General features: G+C 46.7%; 1 long non-coding RNA gene across 2 annotated transcripts; it reads left to right on the forward strand.

Moving 5' to 3' along the window:
* Positions 1–12: 12 nt before the first annotated feature.
* LOC122693659 lies at positions 13–23,170 on the forward strand. Of its 2 annotated transcripts, none has more exons than XR_006340962.1 (3): positions 13–277; positions 3,873–3,950; positions 22,210–23,170. It is a non-coding gene; the product is annotated as an uncharacterized LOC122693659 (long non-coding RNA). The 2 variants fall into 2 exon arrangements; XR_006340961.1 differs by lacking the exon at positions 22,210–23,170 and adding an exon at positions 7,776–7,908.
* Positions 23,171–23,238: the final 68 nt, after the last annotated feature.

A 23,238-nucleotide genomic window follows, 5' to 3' on the forward strand; every position in this document is an offset into this window, starting at 1 on the left:
CCAAGAAATAAGAGCAGCTACCATTTTTGGGGAAAGCCATAACTCCCTCTGTGGGAAAGGATCCAGGGCAGGCCAACTCAGAGGCTCTGGCCTCAGTTTCCCCATCGTCACCACCATGGCATTTATGGGGTCTGAATAACTTCAGCTACTGATTCAACAAGTATCAGTTGGGTGCTTGCTGTGTGCCAGGCACTGAGCTGGCTGCTCGGGGGCACAGTCGGGTGAGAGCTAAGCCCTGTTCTTCAGGACTGACTTTCCAGCAGAAGGCAATCTCTTGGTAAGTCTCTTAAAGAACCAGAGCCTGGTGGCCCAGGCCCACAATGCTAGATCAATACTCTTGGGTCTGGATGGGTTTCAGAATTCAGAATTTTGGGGGATCTTAAATGGTGATTGGGTGGGGTCTGGGCCCTCTCATTCCAATCAAACATACAGATCTTGCTGTAGTGAGAAGTGTGAGCATTGACAAATAAAAGTTCTACGCAGCTTCAGTCCATTTGGGTCAGATTTTGCCTCCAAATGAGTTTTCTTGGAGTCTACAGAAAAGCTCTTGGTTGTCTAGGTGTTCTGGACTATGGTGTGGAAGGTACGTGTTAAGGACCTGATTCCTCTCCCCATTATACAGATGAGAAAACTGAGACACAGGGCAGAGGAATCACACACCCAAGTTCTTGGAGCAAGCAAATGGTGGCTGAGAATGCAGGTCTCAGTGACTCTAAATCTAGAGCTTGCCACCACCAGGGACCCTGCCGGGAGAGCAGCAAGGATGGAGGAGAGAAGGTTCCTTGGCTCAGCCTCCACAGCCCAGCAGCCAGTTCTGCCACGAAGGAGTTAAGCCCCACCTGGGCCTCGGCCAGGCCTCTGCACCACGTCTCCTTGCAGGGCCTGCCTGTCTGGGGCCTGTTTACCAGGCCGCGCTTGCATCACCAGCTTCAACGTGCAGTGCAAACACACTCACATTCTTGGGTCATGAGAAATGCACAGTTGTGGTGACATCATGCCCAGAGAGGAGGTTTTTGCCAGCCTCCTCCTGCCCACAGTCAGAGCTGTTTAATTAGCACTCGTAACTGGAACTCTTGTCTTCCTATAAAAACCAACTGGAGGAACTCTCATGGGTGGGGGTGATGGGGGTTGGAGTGTGTGTGTGTGTTTTAAGGGATAAAAATAGCCCATCTGGGACTCCTTTTGGGGTATTTGTAAGTATTAATGCATCACTGTTTATATTAAATCTATGTCACTCCGGACATTTTTGTCTGAATTTGGCTTGGAGATGGGACCAGAGAAACCACCCATGTCTTTTTGTTCCCTCTAGTTTTTCCTTTTGGGAGGGAGACACGTAGGCCAAGTGAAAGGGCCCTTGGAGATCATTCAGACCAACCCTTCATTATACAGCCAAGGAAAGGGAGGCCCAGAGAGGGCAGGGCCTTCCCTGATGTCACACAGCAAGTTTCCATGTTCCTACACCCTTTACATGCATTTTGCAGCACTGCCCTCAACCCCCAACTTTCGTTTTGTGAGTTGGCTTTTCAGGGTGTTGAGAAGACAGGTGTTTCTGGCTAGAAACTTCCTGGGTGTGTTTGAGATTAGAGTGGAGGTGATGGTGGTGGTGGTGCTGGGAACAGAGAAAAGTGATTGGGACACAGGAGACCTCAACCTCCCCCACCTGCCTCCCCAATAAAACCTCATCCAGGCTTTGAAAAGTCTGTTCCTCTCCCTAGACAATCCCAGTCTCCTTTTGCCCAAGAAATACTCTCATTGGCCTCCTTTCATGACTATTGAAGACTTACTTCCCACAGAGGGGGTGCTAGAATTTTAGCAAATGAAAATAGAAAACACTCAGTTAAGTCTGACTTTCAGACATACCAAAAAATAGTGTTTTCATACAAATACGTCTCATGTGATTTTTTTTTTTTTTTTTTTGCCATACTGCATGACTTGTGGAAACTTAGTTCCCCAACTAGGGATTGAACTTGCAACCCTTGGCAGTGACAGCAGGGAGTCCTATTCAAGGGAATTCCCTGTCTCATGCATACTGAGACAGAGAGTTATCTGGCAGCCCTATTTTCTTCCATCCTTATCATCATGACTGTGGCTGACACTCTCAATCATCTTCCCATCAGCCTTCCTTCTCCTTCCTCATTAACTGAGCCCTGATTTTGTCTGGAGCGGCATTGTGTCCCAGGCGATGAATCATATGTGTATAAGCTAGTCCTGACAACTCTGGTCTCCTTTGCTTTCCCAAATTCCCCTGCAGTCAAGGATGATCTGGTGACTGCAAGTTTCTTGACACCTTCCTTTTCAAAAAGAAGACGCTCACTCCCTCTCCTTGAATATAGGCTGGACTTCCTGACTCATTTCAAAGTGTGACTTCCAAGGCTAGGTCACAAAAACCATTGTTGCCCTGCTCTTTTTGATGACTCACTCTGGGGGGAGTTAGCTGCCATGTTGTGAGAACACTCAACAGCCCTGTGGAGAGGCCCATGTGGGAAGAACTAAGTCCTCCCGCCAACAGCCAGCATCAACATGCCAGGCTCACGGGTGAGTGGCTCCAGCCTCAGTCAAGCCTTCAAGTGATTACAGTGTGGGCCGATATTTTGACTGCATCATGAGCCAGGGAGATACTTGTATTAATCATAGTTTTAATTTTTATGTTTTATGATGTTTTAATATCTTTGGGAACTTTGGAGTCTGGGAAGAGACTGCCCCTCCCAAGTCCAGCTCATTCCTAGACACAGTAAACAGCTTGTCTGTGAGCCTACTTTTCATGCACAAACCAACCAACTTTGAGTCCATACCCCCAACTACCTCCTTATCTAACTGTCACATACCAAACCAATATTTCCTCTGCTGTAAGTCAACCCAGGGAGGGCCAGGCATTGGACAACAAGGGGCAGTTGCTACGCCCCCAAAGCCCACTGGAATTATTCAAGCTAGCCAGTCCTGAGCTGTTCACTCTGCCCTGCTTTGCCCTTCGCACAGAAACCCCAATACAGGCTGTGCCCTTGAGCTTCTCTTCCCTTTCTGCCTCCTGACTGACACTGGTGCTTTCCTCCAAGGCCCTTCACAGCACACTGTACCTTCTGTTTCTAGGGGCACTGTAAGTAACACTCAACTTTTCTTTCAATGGCATTGACTTCCCCATGTTGGCACCCAGTTACCTTTAAAAACTGAGTCAGGCACAGATCACTCCTGAGAGATCCTTATCTAGAACCACCCCACTAAGCCATTCCTGGATACTTGACTCACAGAAACTTCTAGAGATGGTGGATGTTTACTGCAGCAGCTAGGTTTTGGGTAATTTGTTTTACAGCAGTGGATTACTAATGCAGATGGTCATGTGACCTAGTTCTGGCTAATGAGACGTAAGAGAAAACGTGCTGAGACGCTTCTAGGAAGCTTCCCTGATAAAAGAATCAGAAGGAAGAGAAGAACTCAGGGGAATGGTTACAAGGCTGATGGTTACAGAAGTGATAGCCATCCTGGGACCATGAGGTTCTCAAATATAACGATGAAGGAGTGAAAAAGTAGGAAGAATCCATGTCTTTTATGATATCATTAAGCTGCTGGAACAATTCTGTGGTCTCCTGCATCCAGATTTGTAGACAAGAAAACAATAAATATTAGAGTAGGAAATGGCAACCCACTCCAGTATTCTTGCCTGGAACGAACTGGGTAGAAGAGCCTGGCAGGCTACAGTCCACGGAGTCCCAAAGAGTCGGATGTGACTTAGTGACTGAACATGAACAATAAATACTTTTCTAGTTTGAGCCACTGTGTCCTACAACTTGCAGCTTAATGCATCTCTGATAGAGTGTGCATGCCCAATAGCATCTCACTTCATGGGAGTAACTTCATTCAATGACTTCATTATCTAGAATCTGAAATGGACCGAAAAGGATGTCTGAGCACCAAAACCAGCATCCCAGTGTCTACACCAAGCACCTCACTCTTAGGTAAGCTTCCCGCACCTTCACTCATGGCCTTTTTACTTTTACTTTTCATACGTAATGACAAGTCCCCCCTCCCCCCTTATTTTGCGGCTGCACCACATACATATGGGATCTTTTCTTAGTTCCCTGACCAGAGATCAAACCCGTGCCCCCTGTGGGGAAGGATAGACTCTTAACCATCTGGCCACCAGGGAAATCCCCCTAACAAACTTTTCCAGGGCATGTTCCCAGGCTATAGCTTGGAAATCAAATTCAATTCCATAATCAATCATCTACTACATACAAAGCGCTGCAAAAGTCACCATGTATGCAAAGATGAGTTTCAAGCTGGAAAGCAACATGATTCAAACTTGAGCTGCAATGTAGAGATTGCAGCAAGCCTGGAAAAAAGAAAAGAGAACATTTTCTAGTGGAGTGTCAATTTATTAAGGAAGCATATATTTAAAATTATTTCCCATGGAAAATTCCATCTACAGGGCAAATCACTCTAACTTTTCTTATTTGTTGCTAATACTGGTTTCCAAAATACTTGTCTGTTTTGACTTTCTGAACCCTGTAAAAGTTTTTAGAAATGAAATAATGTGCCAGGCCTGAGTTCTGAGGAGATGCAGCAGTTCTAAGCTATGCTGAAGCACGATTATTCTGCCTCTAGACCACATAGAATCTAAGGCCAGGGGGAAGAAAAGGCACAGCTCAGTAAACTAGGGGCAGAGTGAGGACTAGAACCCAGGACTGTGTATTTTCCCTTTCTCCGGGCAGTGAGGAAGGCAACGCTGATTCCTTCAAACCACTCAAACATTTCCTCACAAGAGGAGCAGAGCCTTGACCCAGTGCTGCGAGCTCCCCTGGGGTCAGGAAGCTCTGCCTCTCCAGGATTTCCTGTGTGTGGGAACGAAACAGGATGAACAGATAAATCCTCTGAGGCTTATTTGCAAGTGTGTGAAGCCTTCTCCTTGGTGAATCTGCAGCAGCCCTGGCCAAGTGGAGCAACCCGCTGATGTGTTTTGTGTGTTTCTAAAAGTAATAAAAAAAGGATGACCTGCACCATGAAGCGCAAGGCTGGACAGGGTAGGGAGAAGAGCATGGGTCACTGTCCCTGCCCTGGAGAGCAGCTTTGGTGTGCGTTCTCCCAGAAATGGACTCTAAGACAAGCATTTAAGAGCAAGTAACCCATCTTGGAGGTAATTCCAGGGCATCCTTGTAGGGGAAGGAAGGGAAGGTAGCCAGTAAAGGGAACATTATCCAGGCAGTTGCTGTGATGGGAAACCAGAGGTCAGGAACTCTGAGAGACAGTGTAGAGGAGCCTCACTTAGCCCAGCGCAGGGGCGAGGGAGCGGGGATACCCATCCTTTGCTGCCTGAGGTCTGAGGCGTGGGGGTGGAGGGTGGGGTGAGTGAGAGGGGTAGGAGCCAACTCTCAGGGCACTTCCGGCTTGCCTGCGTGCAGACCTCCAAAACGCTCCTGGGTCCAGAACAATGCCCTTCCCCAAAAGCAGCCTTTGTTGAATCCTGTGACTGTCAGGGGGATGTGGGTGGTGTCTGCTCCGGGGTCTGAACAGTAATTGGTTTTACACTCACAGGAAAAGACAGACACAGGCCCAGGAGACCTGCCTCCCCCTCGCTGTGTGAGGGCGCGGAGGGTGTGTACAGTGCAATAGTGGGGGTTTTCGCCTGCCCAGGCCCCCGTCACTACTTTCTTCTCATGCCCCCTGCCACACAACATCCGCGTCTTCCTCTTCTCTACTCAGTGAGACCACATCTCCCAGCCTCCCTTGCGGTTAGGAGGGGTCATGTGACTAATTCCAGCCAATGAAATGTGAGCAGAAGGGACACGCATTTCTTACAGACTTAGGCCACTGAAACCTTCTAGGTACTCTTCTGTTTCACCTTCCCTCTCAGGGCGACCTGGGAGGCCACGTGACGTGGGTGGTGTGCTGTCTTCCGTGGTCCTGGGAGGAAGACGGCATCACACAAATCACTGCACAAATGACTATCGCTAGTTAGCTCTAAGAAGGAGAGAGTTTAGGTGCCTTGGGCACTTTGGTGATCCAGGCGGAGGACACTGCATGGCCAAAGGCCTTGAAGCAGGAAGCAGGAAGCCAAAGCGAGCCTGTGTGACTAGAGGTAATGAGCAAGGGAGAGTGGCTTAAGAGGGAGATGGCTTAAGATGAAAGAGTGGCTTCTATCATGATCCTTATACAAGATTCACGGGTTTGGGGGAACAATGGGCATGGCCCAGACACCTCCTTGGCAGCCTCCTCACTCTCCCTGGGGGTAGAGCACCAGTTTAAGAAACCAGATTGTCAGACACTTCCCTGGTGGTCCAGTGGCTGAGACTCTGTGCTCCCAATGCAGAGTGCTGGGATTCCATCCCTCCTCAGGGAACTAGATCCCACAAACCACAAGTAAGAGTTCTCATATCACAACTAAAGATACCACACGCTGCATTTTCAATGAAGACTGAAGATCTCGGATGTGGCAACTAAGACCCAGTGTGGCCAAATAAAATAATTAAAAATATTTTTTTAAACAAGGAAACCAGATTATCCAAGAGGAGTCGAACCTAGAAACTCAGAATCTAGGTGTATGTGTGGTTTGGATGGTCATGGGGTTCACAGAGCCCCGTGTCTGGAGTCCCCTGTCCCAGAGTCAGCGCCCCCTGCTTGGTCTGCGGTGGGGGAAGGGCTTTCCTGTCACCTCAGAAGATTGTTTGTGGGTCACAGGGCCTGAATTTGGTGAGTCTTGAAATCAGCTGGCCCAGGCCCTCTGGTGAGCTTGGTCTCTCTTATCGTATCTAGAGAGATGACTCCAATATCAACAATTTAGGCTCTTCTTGTGGGTTAGCCTGGGAACCGCACCACATTGTTTGGCTAAACCTTGAGTAAGGACGGACTTAATAATGAACTGTTGGGCCAGCGCTACTTGCTTGACCTCGGGGGCTGTCTTTTGCCTGCCGCACCCTCTCCCCCAGAGCAGTGTCCTCTCGGGAAATGCAGCTGACCGGGCTGCATCCGTGGGAAGGCCTGGCCCTGCTGAGGCTGCAGGAAATGACCCTCTTAGCAGCCACGAGCTGTGATCCAGAGGACAATGACAGGGGGACGGAAGCCTGTTTGTCCCAGCTGGCTTGTCCCTTTGGGTGTGTGCCAGCTGCTGGAAAACACAGCCCTGAAGATTCAGTGAGGGAAAAAAAAGAAACATTTTCAAGAGAACTAACAGACCCTCCTATGGGCTTTAGCCAACTTCAGAGGTGCTGAGGGGTTTTGTTTTCTTTATTGGTGTGTGTATGGGTGTGTGCTTTTAAAACATAAACAAGACGTAATCAGAGAATCTAAGCTTCGGAAGGTGACCTGTCCCACCCAAGCAGAAGGCCCCTGGTGGCATCTGTCTTCATGTGGCTGGGTCCTGCCTCTCCACATTGCTGTTAATCTCATCACTTGGCTCTGGCCACTGTCTCCACCCCATCTCTACTTACCACCTAGAATCCAGAGAGTTCTCAAATGCAAATCAGGTCAACCCCTCTTGGACTCTGCAGGCTGGCCCTGACGCTCCACTTATCACCTGTAATGCCACCTCCTCCAAGGGGCTTCCTGCCACTGTCTATGAAACGGCATCTCTTAACGGTGCTCTCTCATAACACCCATCACAGTGAACCCCATTCAGAATGCTCTGGCTCGTTTACACGTGCCAGGCACATAGTAGGCACTCAATTAATGTGTGCTAATCAACTGAATGCTTTTCAGTGGTTGTTGCATTCACATCAGAGTTGGCTGAGAGAAGCCAGATTTTACTGTATTTCAACTAACATTATTGAATATAAATTGTGTTCCAGGGCTTGGAGGCAAATCGATCAGGAATTCCGCTCATTCTTTCATTTGTTCAGGAGCTTCCCTGGTGGCTGAGTGGTAAAAGAATCTGCCTGCCAAGCAGGAGACATGCGTTCCATCTCCAGGTTGGGAAGATACCCTGGAGAGGGAAATACCTGTTCCAGTATTCTTGCCTGGGAAATCCTACGGACAGAGGAGCCTGAGGAATACAATCCATGGGGTTGCAAAGAGTCGGACATGACTGAGTGGCTAAGCAAGAACAACAAATGCATTTGTCCACTCAGAGGGGAGAGCCCTGAGTGAACAGTGATTCAGTTGAGGGGTGCAGAAAACTTCACGGAACAGGGCATGTGAGGTGGGCTTTCCATTAGAAGGAAAGCCAGGTGGGGTGGAGGAGGGTGTCTCACTGGAAGGAAGTGCAGAGGTTTGGGAGCTGATAGTAAATGTGTTTGGAAAAGGAAGAGAACTGTGGAGTGTGGGATTTAATTTATTCCCACTTTGGACGCCCAGGAAAGGCTGGGACCTGGTTTTTATCTAGGGCAGCAGGGGAGGACATTCCACCTTGTTTAAACAATAAAGAGAGGGATGTGCGTGGCTGAGGTGAGAGACAAAGCTCTTCTGTGGCTGTGGAGGCCTTGCTAAGTAGTCTGACTTTTCATCCATAGGCAACAGAATCTAATAAAAAATAATCTGTTTTTTTCCTTGGTGCATGGCTTTTGAGATCTTAGTTCCCTGACCAGGGATTGAATCAGAACCCTCAGCCGTGAGAGCATGGAGTCCTAACCACTGTACCACCAGGGAATACCTCTAAAAATAATCACTTTGGGAAGTCTGTTTTAAGAGCCTAGATGTCATCGGCTCCTGAACTGCAGTTCTCTATCAATGCAGACAACCTCAGGATACTTCTCGAAAATATAGTGGCCCCATCCTGGAAGAGTCTGATTCTCTGTAAGTCAGAGCTAGGGCCTGGTCCCTCAAATTTTCACATTTTCGTGGTGTTCTCATCATTCACGGGGTGTGGTGACTAGTAAGGCTCAGAGAGGTAAAGTCATTTGCCTAAGGTCACCCAGCCAGACAGGGGCAAAAGGGACTTTTTTTTTTTTTGGCAAAAGGGGCATTTTGAACCAGGTCCTCCACTTTGTATCGGCAGCCTCTTCCGGACGAGCTCCTTTCTCCAATTTTATTTTCCCCTGAATGCAAGAATCTGGGCCATGGCTGGGTCCGCCCGCTCCCGGCTCCCAGCCTCAAAGGTCAGGTATCTCCCAGCTTCCCGCGGGCATGTCCATTTATGGTTCTGTTGTTCCAAAATGTGGCCAAATTTATAAACTCCTCTTTCCCGGAGCCATGAAGCAATTTGTACGCAGAGTGCAGCGCGGGGGCAGAGCTGGGAGCTCCCTCCGAAGCCTGGACTTCAGCCCGGGGCCCGGGCCCAGTGAGCTCTGGCATTGAAAGGGACCCAGACCCTCCCTGGGCCTCAGTTTCTCCACCAACAGAGCAAAGGAACTGGACTAGACCACTCCATAAACCCTGAGTATAGACACTTCCAACTTACTGCTTACAGATGCCAATTCCTAAATCCCTGGGCCTGATAACTGTAAAAGGAAGTGTTGGAGGATGGAGTGCATGCAGCCTCTGGCCTCTCTCCTTTGCGTTGCTTTCTTTTCTTTCTTTTTCCTGCTTGATTTTTTTCTTCTTTTTTTTTTTTGGCCGCACGTGGGATCTTTAGTTCTCCCACTAGGGATCAAACCTGAGACCCTGCGTTGGAAGCACAGAGTCCTACCGCTGGACTGCCAGGGGAGTCCCTACAATACATTGTCTTTTGCATCTGACTTTTTTTTCTTAGCATAACTGGAGGTTCATCCATACTGGAGAGTATATCGTCTTTTTTTTATTGGCTACTCTTCCATTGTATAGATATTTTGCTTTGTAAAGACATTGTATAGACATTTTGCTTATTTACCTGCCGATGGACAGTTGGAATGTTTCCAATTTGGGGCTATTGGGAATAACATTGCTATAAATGTCTACACCCAAGTCTTTGTGTGGGCGTTTGTTCTCATGTCTCTTGGGTGGACACGATATTCCCAGTCTTTTAAAGCGCTGTGGTGTCCTCCATTGGCGGGACACATTCTGATGTTATCACCAGTCCCCTATCTGTGGATACTTAGGATGTTTCCAAGCTCACAGACCTTGCTGCTCTGAGCTGCTTCTTGCACCCATCTTTGGGCACGTGTGCAAGGAGAGAGAGCTGAGTCAGAGAGTATGTACAGTTTACATTTTTACAAATCGCTCCCCACCCTCCCCGTGATAGTCTTGCCTTCTTTTCAAAAGAACAGGAAATGATGAAAGAGAGAGAGAATCTACTGTAAAGATATCACCCTCCCCACCCAACCCACTGAGCTTGAGGGACTGAAATGAAGTCGCTCAGTCATGTCCGACTCTTTGCAACCCCATGGACTGTAGCCTACCAGGCTCCTCCATCCGTGGGATTTTCCAGGCAAGAGTACTGGAGTGGGTTGCCATTTCCTTCTCCAGATCTTCCCAACCCAGGGATTGAACCCAGGTCTCCTGCATTGCAGGAAGACACTTTACCATTTGAGCCACCAGGGAAGCCTGAAGTATGATCCGCCTCTTGAGGGACTGGACAAGGAGAAAAAAGGCTGCTTCTGGCGAAAAGTCCCAGGACAGGGCAGTCCCAGGATGGCCGAGGCCAGGAAGGAGGAGGCAGAGGCTTATATAGGGACTAGAACCCTTCCCCCTAAACTTCTCCTTTGCAGGGCAGGTAGGTAGAGAGCTCTCAGTTGCTGAGGGTATGCAGAGACTGGCCAGCCATGTGGCAGGGGCTATAAGGAAATTTTCAAAATCTGATGGGGGTGGGGTGGGGCAGGTACTTCCCTGGTGGCTCAGTGGTGAAGAATCCATTTTCCAGTGCAGGGGACATGGGTTGAGTCCCTGGTTGGGGAACTAAGACCCCACATACTGTGAGACAACTAAGCCTGTGTGCTTCATCAGATAAGCCAGCGAGCTACAGCGACTGAGCCCACATTCTCTAGAGCTCGTGCTCCACAAGAAAAGCTCGCTCACCACAACGAGAAGCCTTAGCATTACAATTAGAGAAAGCCCACACGCCGCAAGGAAGACCCAGTGCAGCCAAAAAAAAAAAAAAAGAAAGAAACTGATAAAGAACTGGGCTGCATGGCTTCTAAGACAGCCGTGTGGTTGCGGGGCTAAGAATGTGGTGGATTTTGCTAGTAAGGACTCTTGGTTTAAACCCCAGGTCTGCTGTTTCCTAGCTCTGTGATGCTGAGTGTGTCCAGCCTAAATTCAGTGCCTCCAGCCTCAGTTCTCTTAGCTGTGAAATGGGGATATGATTCCATCTCCCATAGTCAGTGGGGAGATGTCAGTGATGTCATGTGGGTGGGGCTCAATTTTGGGACCTGTGATTATGACTGTCTTGATCCTGTGATCCTGGGCTAATCTGCCTCGGGAACTGGGCATTGGAGGACAGTGACGTGTGCCCAGTAGCCTCCAGAGAAGGAATGCCCTCAACAACCCTCACAGCCTGTATTTACATCTAGGCCCTCCTTATTCCAGCCATATGACCTTGGGCAAGGATGTCATCTGTAACTTGATGTCCTCATCTGTACGACAATAACAATACCAACCTCATAGGGCTGTTGGGCAGGGAGAATAGGTTAAAACTTCAGGTGACAGAAAATCCCCAAATAACAGCGGCTTACCCAAGAATTGTTTCTGTCACCTCTAGAGATAAGCAGGCGAGAAATCCAGAACTGGTGTGACAGCTCCGTGGAGTAGTTAGGGATCTAGTTACCAGCTCTTCCAACCTTAGTATATGGCTCTAACCCTCACAATCCAACAGAGCAGCCAGGAATCCAGTCGTCACATCTGTATTCAAAAAGGAACATGGAGGAAGAGGGGGCAAAAGGGCAAAGAATATGAACCAGTCCTTGAAGTTTTCCCCCACTGTCCCCAGACAGTTCCACTTATGTCTCATTGACCAGAACTCTGTCAAGTAGCTACACTAGTGTTTAGGGAGAGAGGAACAGATACAGGATAGACAGGGAACAGCTTTGTTTCCTCCAGGACTCATGGAACCATTATTCCAACTCCTGTCACCAGAGATTTATCTTGCCTGGTCTAGAACTTTATACAAATGTCATCACACAGAACATTCTCTTGTATCTGGCTTATTTCATTCCACATTATGTTATGAACTCTTGAATTTTTTTTTTTTTTTTTTAAATCTCCCTCCATCCAGAAGGAGACATTCATCAACATTTGATCTTTCATTAATTCCTTCCATCACTGAGTCACTCATTCAACAGATATTTCGTGACCCCTTACTATGTCGGGAGGGCTGGCCAAACACAATCATTCATGGCAAAGGCTGATGAACTCTGAGTCTCCCAGGATGTTCTCTGACACCAAACTCTTTTGGCTCCAAGTTATGATGGAGACAGCCCTCCTCTGAACTTCTGCAGTGTTGAGGAGAATCCTCAGTAGGCAGAGGCCCCACAGGCTATGTGGCTAGGAGTTGGAACTCTGGTACCCTGAGATGGGCACTTAGTAGGTGCCTAATAAACAGCAGCCTCAACTGTTTCCTTGGCACTGGCACAGGAGCCTTGTAAGGAGCAGAGCCCTCCTCTTTTCTAATCCTTCACTGGCCTCGTAAGGTAGGTACCGTTACGTTTTACCAGTGAGAAAATATGCTCAGAGAGGTGAAGCAACTCCCCTGAGGTGGCCCAGCTGGTGAGTGGCTGAGCTGGGATTTAAACCCAGGTCTGTTGAGTGTGAAGTCTGAGCTTTCACTTCTCTGCTCTGGGCATATCAGCTCATGTCTCCCTGCCCTTCCTCTGAGCCTTGACTCCCTTGAGGGAGAGCCCAGAGCTGTCGTGGACAAAGGCTGCACACATTTTACTTTGCCATTTCTTCTTGTCTTTCTCCCACTTGGGGGTCAACCCAGGGTGGTTTCTTGGCTCCGAAGCCAGGCTTGTCTGTTTCTACTTAAAATCATGTTGGGGGCGGGTGAAAGTGAAAGTGAAGTCGCTCAGTCATGTCCGACTCTTTGTGACCCCATGGACTGTAGCCTATCAGGCTCCTCTGTCCATGGGATTTTCCAGGCAAGAATACTGGAGTGGGTTGCCATTTCCTTCTCCAGGAGATTTTCCCAACCCAGGGAATGAACCTGGGTCTCCTGCATTGTAGGCAGACGCTTTACCATCTGAGCCAAAATTGCCAGCAGTTCCCCCTGCCTGTGTCCAACACCTGATCCTGGGTGCTAACCTAGATGATTTCACAGCCATTTCCCCACCCTCCATCTTGCTTCCTGGTGCCCGTCCACATCGGGGCCCTATGAAGCTCTGCTTCTAAGCTTCTACGAAGTGGCCCCAAATGACTGCATTTTCCTAAGTGACATTTTCTAAGTGATGGGCATGAGATTACACATCTTGGTCGGTTGTTCCCAGTGTCCTGACTCACCCAGCCCGTTCCTGTGAGTGAATGAGCCTTTCATTCTAACTGCTGGCTTTTAAAGGGCCCTTGCATCTGTTTTTCCAACCACAGAAAACCCATTAGACAGGGGGAAAAAATGTCAAACAAATAGTTAAGTTTTCTCCATGGGAGCAAATTTTCCAGGGAAGAAAATATGTCAATCTTGTGATATAATTGAGTGGTTCTCAAAAAATATGTTTTCAGCATGAACCCTTTTGCAGAGGCCGCTTAAGCTGAAGTTCAGTGTAGACATGGAGCTGCTAAGATAGGAGGAGTGGGGTGACTGTGACTCCCTAGACACCCACATCTCTCTCAACTTGCCTTTGGGTGTGGAATCCAGCTTGAGAACCTCTGAGACTCAGGAGTCGGACCCTTGGGTCAGAGCCCTGGGGCCCTCCTTTACTACCACGTGATTCGTGTGAGGGAGTGGGCTTCCCTGGACTCAGGTTTCCCATCTGGGAAATGGCACAGTTGTACGAAATATTTCCTAACCTTTTCAGTTCTAAAATTCTGTGTGGCTGGAGAAAATTTAGTCTGAAGGGCTGAACTGCTGGGATATAGACTTTTTGAAAAAAGAAACAGAGTTCTCTTGTTTGAGGAGCTCAAGTAACAAACCAACGGCTGTAAAAGCATTTTCCAAGTAGAGGTGCTGTGGGCCTCCTTTCAAGAACTGATAGAAAAATGACCATTTACTTCATTATTTGAAAGTAGGAGGACTTCCTGGTGGTCCAGGGGCTAAGACTCCATGCTCCAAATGCAGGAGGTCCTGGGTTTGATCCCTGGTCAGGGATCTAGACCCCAGTGCCTCGACTAAAAAATCCCACATGCAGCAACAAAGATGGAAGATCCTTCAGGCTGCAACTAAGACCCGGCACAGCCAAAAAAGAAAAATAAATAAATATGTATATGGATATATTTAAAAAGACCATCTGAAAGAGAGGCTATTATATTTTTTAAAAAAGAAAGTAAAGTTGAATCATTATGCACCTTAAAATTATATAGCACTGAATGTCATCATATCTCAATAAAACTAGGGGGAAATGGGAATAATGTTAAAATGCAAAAAAAATACGACACAGAAATATCACTCCTATGAATCAATCCCCCCTCCCCCCAAAAAAGATAAAATGTATTATCTCATCCAGCATGTGGAACACTCTAAGACCAAAAAAGAAAAAGTAGGCTAAAGATGTCCCCTGCTCTCCCATCTGTGTAATTAATTTGTCAGTAACCCTTCCCTCATGCTTGGTATATGTAACATACTAAGTAGAAAAAGTATTTAGCAATGAAAAGTCAAAGTGAACATTAATATAGACAGTTAAAACATTAATGCTAGTGGTAAAGAACTTGCCTGCCAGTGCAGGAGACATAAGAGATGCAGGTTCAATCCCTGGGTTGAGAAGACGCCCTGGAGGAGGGCATGGCAACCCACTCCAGTATTCTTGCCTGGAGAATCCCATGGACAGAGGAGCCTGGTGGGCTGTAGTCCATGGGGTCACAAAGAGTCAGACATAGCTGAAGAGACTTAGCACTCACAAACATTAATGCAGACAATTTAAAAAAATCACACATCCACATACAACTGGAATAAATAACTATTCCGCTTTGCTCAGACGGAGGGGTTTCTTGGAACACAGGACTTTCAGTGGCTGACACCAAGAACAAACATCCCAGGTAAACCGAGATGAGTTGGTCACCAACCGTACACAGCAGTTACTATGTGCCAGACCCTGTTCTAAACATTTTTCACATTTTAACTCTTTTAATTTGCATTACAACCCTAAAAAGTACATACTATTAATATCTCCATTTTCACAGACCCTCAGGGAAAACTAAAGTTCAGAGAGGCTAAGTGGCTTTTCCAAGGTCACACAGCTGACTGCAGGCAGAGCCAAGATGAAAGCCCACCCAGTATGACTCCAGTGTTCCTAATTGTTACATCACATCATCTGTGCTCCTAAATCCTATCTTTGGCACATGACAGAGCTGTGGCCAGTCTGTGACCAAGGCCAGCTGGCCATCAGGAGACTCAAGCTTGGCTCTCTGTGGAATAACATCGAGCAGCCCCCAGCTTCTCTGAGTCCTGGCTTGCAGCTCGGTGAAATGAAGAGGCTGGTCTGGAATAGTGGTTTCTCCACCCCCCCCTTTTTTTTAAGTGGGAGAGCTTGTCAGACAATTGGGACCCCAATATATAAAACAGACCATAGTCAGGAAATTTATGTCTTCAGGGTTGAGCTGAAAATTCTTTAGAGTGTATAGAATTCCCGAAACTCTGCCCCACAGCCTGAGGCTTCCAGAAGCTGAGTGTGAAAACTCGTGATTTAATTGTTCTCTAGGGACATTTTAGGCTTTAAAATTAAATCTAACATTTAATTTAAACATTTTATTCACTCTGCGAAAATGTTTGAGCAGCATAAGATTTGCCAGGTGCTGGTCCAAGCACTGGGGCTTCAGAGATGAGGTAGAAAGGGTTTCTCTGCTGTCTTTTGGGGCCGCATTGTTCTTTGTTTTGCCCTGTGCATTGTCGAACATTCAGCAGCTTTCCTGACACCAGCTCACAAGGCGCTGGGAGCACCTGCCCAGCTGTGACAGCCCAAGATGTCTTCAGCCGAAGCCAAATATCCCTGGGGGATAAAAATCAGCCCTGGTTATGAAGTATTGAGCTTAACTGATGAAGACCTCTTATCTCATGAGCTTGTGTTCCCTGGGGAAGAGAAAGGCAACAAACATATTGTTTGGGCAAAAGAAGTTAATGGGAATTCCCTGGCAGTCCAGTGATTAAGACTGAGCTTCCACTGCAAGAGCACAAGGTTCAGTCCCTCGTCGGGGAACTAAAAATCCCACCATTCACGTGGCATGGCCGGAAAAAAAAAAAAAGAAATTATCATAGAATGATCAATGTATGATGAAACTAAAATGAGAAGATAGGTGTTATTGAAGTACTTCTTCAGGTTCGGTTGGGTGGGCTGAGAAGATGTCTCTGAGAAGGTGATATTTGATCTGAATGTTCAGCAGGAAGGAGCCAGTCACGCAAAGATCTGAAGGAAGAATGTTTTGGTCAAAGGAAGAGTGAAAGCAAAGGATAAGAGGATGGATGGAACTTGGCTTGTTTAAAGAACAGAACAAAGGCAAATACAGCAGGAACATTGAGGATAAGGGGCAGAGGAGGGAGAGGTGAGCTGAGCTGGGTGTGGAAGGCAGGTAGAAACGGGGAGGATCAGATCATTGAGGGCCTCTTAGGCCAGAGGAGGGAGGTTTGATTTTATTTAAAATATAAGCATCCTCTATGTGCTCCTGGGCTGGTGCTGGGGGACACAAAGGTGAATAAGATAGTTTATTTGTGAGCCCACAGAGGATGAGGCAATTAATTTTATCTGGCGTGAGTCTAGGAAGGCTTCATGGTGGAGGTGACATCAGCGCTCACTTGAAGGATGAGTAAGAACCTGCTGTGTGTAGATAAAGGATGGTGGAAGTTGTTTAGTGCACCTTATGCAAGTGATTCTTTCGACACAAGTTGTTAAATAAACTGCTAACTCCTGGATCCTCTCCCTAGAGGTGCCAGGGCCCAGGAATCTGTATTGAACCAGTGCTGTAACGACTCTGATTCAGGTCGGGGGGGAACCCCACTTTGATAACGGAGCTCCGTGGCTTTTGTGCCACTCATCTAGGGCTCAGTGGAGTATGAATGACGTCTTCCTCCAAGTGGAAAACATTCACTGGTCTGTCCTGTACCAGGATCAGGGATAGAAGACAAAGGGAGAAGTACCCAGTTTCTGCCTTTCTAACACCCTCGGTTACTCACTTCTCTTGTACAAGGAAACAGAAATGTAGAGAGGAGGGGACTTCCCCAGTGGTCCAGTGGTTAAGACTTGGTCTTTCAATGCAGGGGTTGCAGGTTCAATCCCTGGTAGAGGAGCTAAGATCCTACATGCCTCATGGCCAGAAAACCCAAAACATAAAACAGAAGCAACACTGCAACAAATTCGATAAAGACTTTAACAAATGGTCCACATTTTTAAAACTTATATGTATACGGAAGAAAGAAACTTAGGGTAAGTGTGTATCTCCCAGGGCCTCATGGGTCTTCCCAGATGGTACTAGTGGTAAAGAATCTGCCTGCCAATTCTGGAGTTGCAAGAGACTCAGGTTCAGTCCCTGGGCTGGGAAGATCCCCTGAAGAAAGAAATGGCAACCCACTCCAGTATTCTTGCCTGATGAATCCCACGGACATGGGAGCCTGGTGGGTTATATTGTCCATGGGGTTGCAAAGAGTGGGACATGACTGAGCGGCTGAACACAGGGCCACACAGCTCAGAAGAGGCCCGTCTGGACGCTGAATTCAGGCCTGTGGGCTCCTAGTCCAGGGCTCTTCCCTGGAGCAGATCCCTTACAGGCCACCTGTGAAGCCAGCGTCCACTGATTTGACAATCAGCCCTAACTCACCCCAGACCGCCCTGTGTTAAGCCCCCAGGCCAGGAACAAAAGAGCCGAGGAGGAGCGTATACACAGGGTACTATGTGCAAGGCTGGGAGTGTGCAAGTGCCCTGAGTGTGGCTTGCTTTCCTTCCAACTCGACACACACACAAATGTTCAGACCAGAGGAAATATGTTGGCAGCTGTCAGACATGTAGACAGGGGCTCTTGCAAGGACTGGCTGGTAGGAGGCAGGAGCCAGCCATGAGAGCGGGCCTGGCTGCCGGGAACGTGACTGAGAGCCTTGCTTCCCTGCAATCCAACTCTCTTTCCTTGTTAACGGGGTGTCTTTGCAGCTGGGGCTCCATTGGGTCTGGGTCTGGACATATGTAAGTGGGTCATAACGTGTAATTGGGTCAGAGTGTGTAATTGTGTATGTGGCTACACAGGTAAAAGGGAGAGTGAGCAGATGAGCAGATAAGTATGTAACTGTGCTAGTACCTGAGAGGGTAAGCATGTAAAAGATTCGAGTGCAAGAAGGTAAGCATGCAGCAGGAGGTAAACACACAAGCTGGTAAGAGTATAAGTGTGTAGTTGAGTAACTAGGTCAGGGAGTAAGTGTGTAGCTGTAGAGTCAGAAAACAAAAAAGTGATCATGCAGGTTGATCAGTGTGTAAGTGGGTACATGCACAAACATGGGAGCATTTGTGTGTGCTCGATGAGAGACAGACGGCTTCCAAACACGGCACTGACATGTACCAAGGTTGCTTTCAGAATTTCAATCTGATTGTGGTTTTGGCCTGTCATCGAGTGAAGCGACAACATCTAGGACCCACTCTGGAGTATTCTGAGCACCAAACAGCCTCCGGCCATTTGGGAGATTAAGTCTACTCACCGCCCTCCGGCAGGGCACACCAGGCCTCAGTGAGTCAGGGTGCTGTAAGGGTGATGTGCCAAAGTGGCCTCCCATGTCCACGAAATAATTTCAGGTGCAACAAGAATAAACACTTTTCCCCTATCATTTCATGTGCTTTAGAGGAAAAATTTAAGACTGGACATCCAAACTTGTGATTTCATTATGGCTGTTGGTTTTTGGGAAGTGTTTATTATTATTTTTTAAAGATTTATTTTAAAAATTTATGTATTGATTTCGGCTATACTGGGTTTTAGTTGCAGCACATGGGACCTTCGCTCTTCGTTGAGGCACGTGAATCTTTAGGTGCAGCATGCAAACTCTTAATTGTGGCATGTGGGATCTAGTTCCCTGGCCAGGGATGGAATCCAGGTCCCTGCATTGGGAGCTCGGAGTCTTAGCCACTGGACCACAAGGGAAGTCCCGAGTTCACTATTATTATTATTACTAATTTTTTTTGTCATTACCATGCAGCTTATGGGATCTTGGGCTTCCTTAGTGGCTCAGATGGTAAAGAATCAGCCTGCAGTACAGGAGACATGGGTTCGATCCCTGGGTTGGGTGGACCCCCTGGAGTAGGCAATGGTGAGCTACTCCAGTTTTCTTGCCTGGAGGAGTCCATGGACAGAGGAGCCTGGTGGGTGCAGTCCACAGGGCCACAAAGACTGAGCGATGAACACTTCATGGGATCATCGTTCCCCAGCCAGGGATTGAACCCGAGGCTTCGGCAGTGAAAGTGAAAGTCCTCACCCCTCGACTTGTAGGGAATTCCCAGGGTGAGTTTAAATTGCTAACAGATACATTTGAGATTTGAAAAAGCGAGGTAAACTCAGTCCACAGGGGTCTGTGCAGAGCCTGATCTGCCGGCAGCAGTAGCAGCAGCAAAGCAGGAGGCGGCCACAGCTCTCATCCGACAGCCAGGCCACTCTTGGGTGGGCCCGACCATCACGCTGACAGCAGCATGTACGTGTAACCCTAACCCTAACCCTAACGTGTGACCCGCGCAGTCGTGTCCGGCTCGTTGAGACCCCATAGACCATAGCCCGCCAGGCCCCTCCGTCCATGGAATTCTCTGGGCAAGAACACTGGAGTGGGTTGCCTTTCCCTTCTCCAGGGGATCTTCAGCAGCAGCAAAATCATGTTTCCCTGCTCTCCACCCGGTGGCATACGAATACCTATGGGGCTCAGCAGCTTCTGCCCACCCTGACCTCTGCCACGAGGTCCTCGATGACAGCAGGTGACCCAGAATACCATGTCTTCCCCTACCTATGGCACCAAAAGGAATTGAGCAGAAGCCCCAGCATCACGAGATGAATGAAGCAGATAACAATAACATTACAAGGACTCAGAAAAATTAAGCTGTCATCGGAACTGAAGACCACAGAAATAGTCCAGAACCTACACCAAAAAAGGGTGATTTCTAAAATACAAGATTTGAATATGCTTAAGAATCTCTTAACAAAATAAGCAAAATGTCCAGTATGCAATAAAAAATCATAGGTTATACCAAGAACAAGGAAAATCACAATTTGAATAAGAAAAGATCAGCAGATGCTAATATCAAGATGGAGTAGATGTTGGAACTATTTGATAAGGATTTTGAAGCAGTCGTCATAAACAGGCTTCGATAATAATAACAAATTCTCTGAAGACAATATTTTTTTAAAATTTATTTATTTAGGCTCTGCTGGGTCTTTCTTGCTACATGGGCTTTTCTCTAGTTGTGGTGCTAGGGGAGAGGGCATGTGGAATCTTCCCGGATCAGGATCAAACCCATGTCTCCTGCATTGGCAGGCAGATTCCTCACCACTGAGCCACCAGGAAAGTCCCAGAGGACAAATTTAAAAATGGAAAATCTCGTGTTTCCCTGTTGGTCCGGTAGTAAGGAATCTGCCTGCCAGTGAGGGACACTGGTTTGGTCCCTGGTCCAGGAAGATCCCACATACCTTGGAGCAATCAAGCCTGTGCACCACTGTTACTGACCCTGTGCTCCAGAGCCTGGGGACCACGACTACTGAGCCTGCGCGCCACGGAACCTGTGCTCCACAAGAGAAGCCCCCACAACAAGAAGCCCCCACAACGAGAAGCCGCGCACCGCAACTGGAGAAAAGCCTGTGCAGCAACAAAGAGCCAGCACAGCCGGGAATAAATGCAAATAAACAAAATGCAAATCTCATAAAAAGTAGAAAATCTCATCAAGGAAACAAATGATAAAAACAACCAAATAGCATGTATAGAACTGAGAAATACAGTAACTAAAATTAAAAACCTTGCTTGAGGGACTCAGTGGAGACGACAAAGAATAGAATTAGTGAATTGAAGGTGTGTCAATAAAATTCAATCTGCACTACAGAGAGAATAAAGACTGAAAATATACGCAAAAAATATATCTGACAAATGACTCTTATCCAATATATACAAAGAACATTTAAAACTCAACAATAAGAAAACAACCTGACTGGGAATTCCCTGGTGGACTAGTGGTTAGTACTCCTGTGCTTCCACTGCAGAGGGCCAGGGTTCAATCCCTGGTCAGGGAACTAAGATTCCAAAAGGTGTGCCACCAAAAAAAACAAAACCCAAACCCAAAAACAAACGAACAAAACACCAACCAAACACAATCTGATTAAAAAATAGGCCAAAGATTTTAATAGACACCTCACCAAAGAAGATATAAAGATGGCAAATAAGCATATGAAAAGATGCTCTACAACACATGTCCACATATAAAGCATATTAAAGCAATAGTTAGATGCCATTACACACTTAGTAGAATGTTCAAAAATCCAGAACCCGGACAACATCAAATGCTGGATGTGAAGCCACAGGAACTTTCATTCATTGCTGGTGGGGATGTAAGATGGTACAGCCACTTTGGAAGACAGCATGGCGGTTTCTTATAAAACTAAACATGTTCTTACTATACAATCCAGCAATCACACTCCTAGGTATTTACCTAAAGGAACTGAAATGTATGTCCACACAAAGACCTATACAAAGATTTTCTTAGACGATTTACTCATAATTGCCAAAACTTGAAAACAACCAAGACGTCCTTGTGTAGAGAATGGATAAATACATATGGTACACCCATACAATGGAATATTATGCACTGTTAAAAAGAAATGAGCTATCAAGCCAGGAAAAGATATAGAAGGAACTTAAGTGCATAATACTAAGTTAAAGGGGCTAGTCTGAAAAGACTGTATACTGTATGATTCTAACTCATGACATTCTGGAAAAGGCAAAACTATGGAGACAGTAAAAGTACCAGTGGTCATGAGGAGTTGGGGGATGGGGGATGAATACCCAGAGCACAAAAGATTCTTTTGAGCAGTGAAAACAATGCTATAATTTGGACACATGTCATTATACACTTGTCCAAACTCATAGAATGCATGAAACAAAAAAGTGACTGTGTAATCGGGTGATTATGATGTGTCAGCGTAGACTCACCAGTTGTAACAAACGTACCAGTTCGTGGGGAATGTTGATAATAGGGGAGGTTGTGCACCTGTAGGGGCATGGAGTATATGGGAAATCTCTGTACCTTCATCTTGATTTGGCTTTGAAGCTAAAACTATTCCTTTTTTTTTTTTAAGGATTAAAAAAAATTGAATAGAATCTTGCAGATCTGTGGGACAATAACAAAGGACTTCACCTTGGTGTTATCAGAGTTTCAGAAGAGAAGAAAGGAACTTCCCTGGAGGTCCAGTGTCTAAGGCTATCTGCTCCCAGTGCAGGGGGCCTGGGTTTGATCCCAGGTCAGGGAACTAGATCCCTCATGCCACAACTAAGGCCTGGTACAGCTAAATAAATAAATTAAATATTTCTTAAAAGAAGTAGAGGAGAAAGTGTAGGATCAAAAAAATGTTCAAGGAAATAATATTTGGTCATGTTCCAAATTTGGTGAAAGACATAAAAATATAGATATAAGGAGTCAAGTAAATCCTAAACAGGATAAATTCAAAGAGAGCCACAGGAAGATGCCTCATATTTAAACATTTAAAAAACAAAGACAAAGAAAAAAGGTTCAAAGCAGCAGAGAGAAATGACGCATACTTACATAGAAATACTAACTTGGATCACAGCAGATTTCTCGCCTGAAGCCATGGAAGCAGGAGGGAAGTGGCACAACATTTTTCCAGTGCTGAACAAAATGAACTGTATCCAGTGAAGCTATCTTGCAGGAGTGAAGGGGGAAATAAAGACATTCTCATATGAATTGAATCTAAGAGAGTTTCTTGCTAGCAGACTTGCCACAGATGAATGGCTAAAGAACAGTCTCTCATCAGAAAGAAAATCTTCATCACAGAAGAAGTCTGATGTCTTTAGAAATGAAAGAACAATGGAAAGGGTAAAAATAGAACCTATCCTTCACCTTGCGATTTTAAACCATATTTTGCGGTGGAAGCAAAATTTATAATGCCATCTGATGTGGTGGTATTGGAAGGCAGAGATATTGAATTATATCCTCCACACCGAGAAGGAACGTTGAGACAGAAAAATGAAGTAGGCAACTCTGTAAAGTGCAATTATGAAGTTTATTGTGAGTAATATGTAGAAAGGATTAGGCGGATGGATGATCCAGAGGTGTTCACAGCTGTATTTCATGCCACTGAGGGGTACTG

Source organism: Cervus elaphus, chromosome 5 (assembly GCF_910594005.1).
Source record: "Cervus elaphus chromosome 5, mCerEla1.1, whole genome shotgun sequence".
In the NCBI taxonomy this organism is placed as follows: domain Eukaryota; kingdom Metazoa; phylum Chordata; class Mammalia; order Artiodactyla; family Cervidae; genus Cervus; species Cervus elaphus.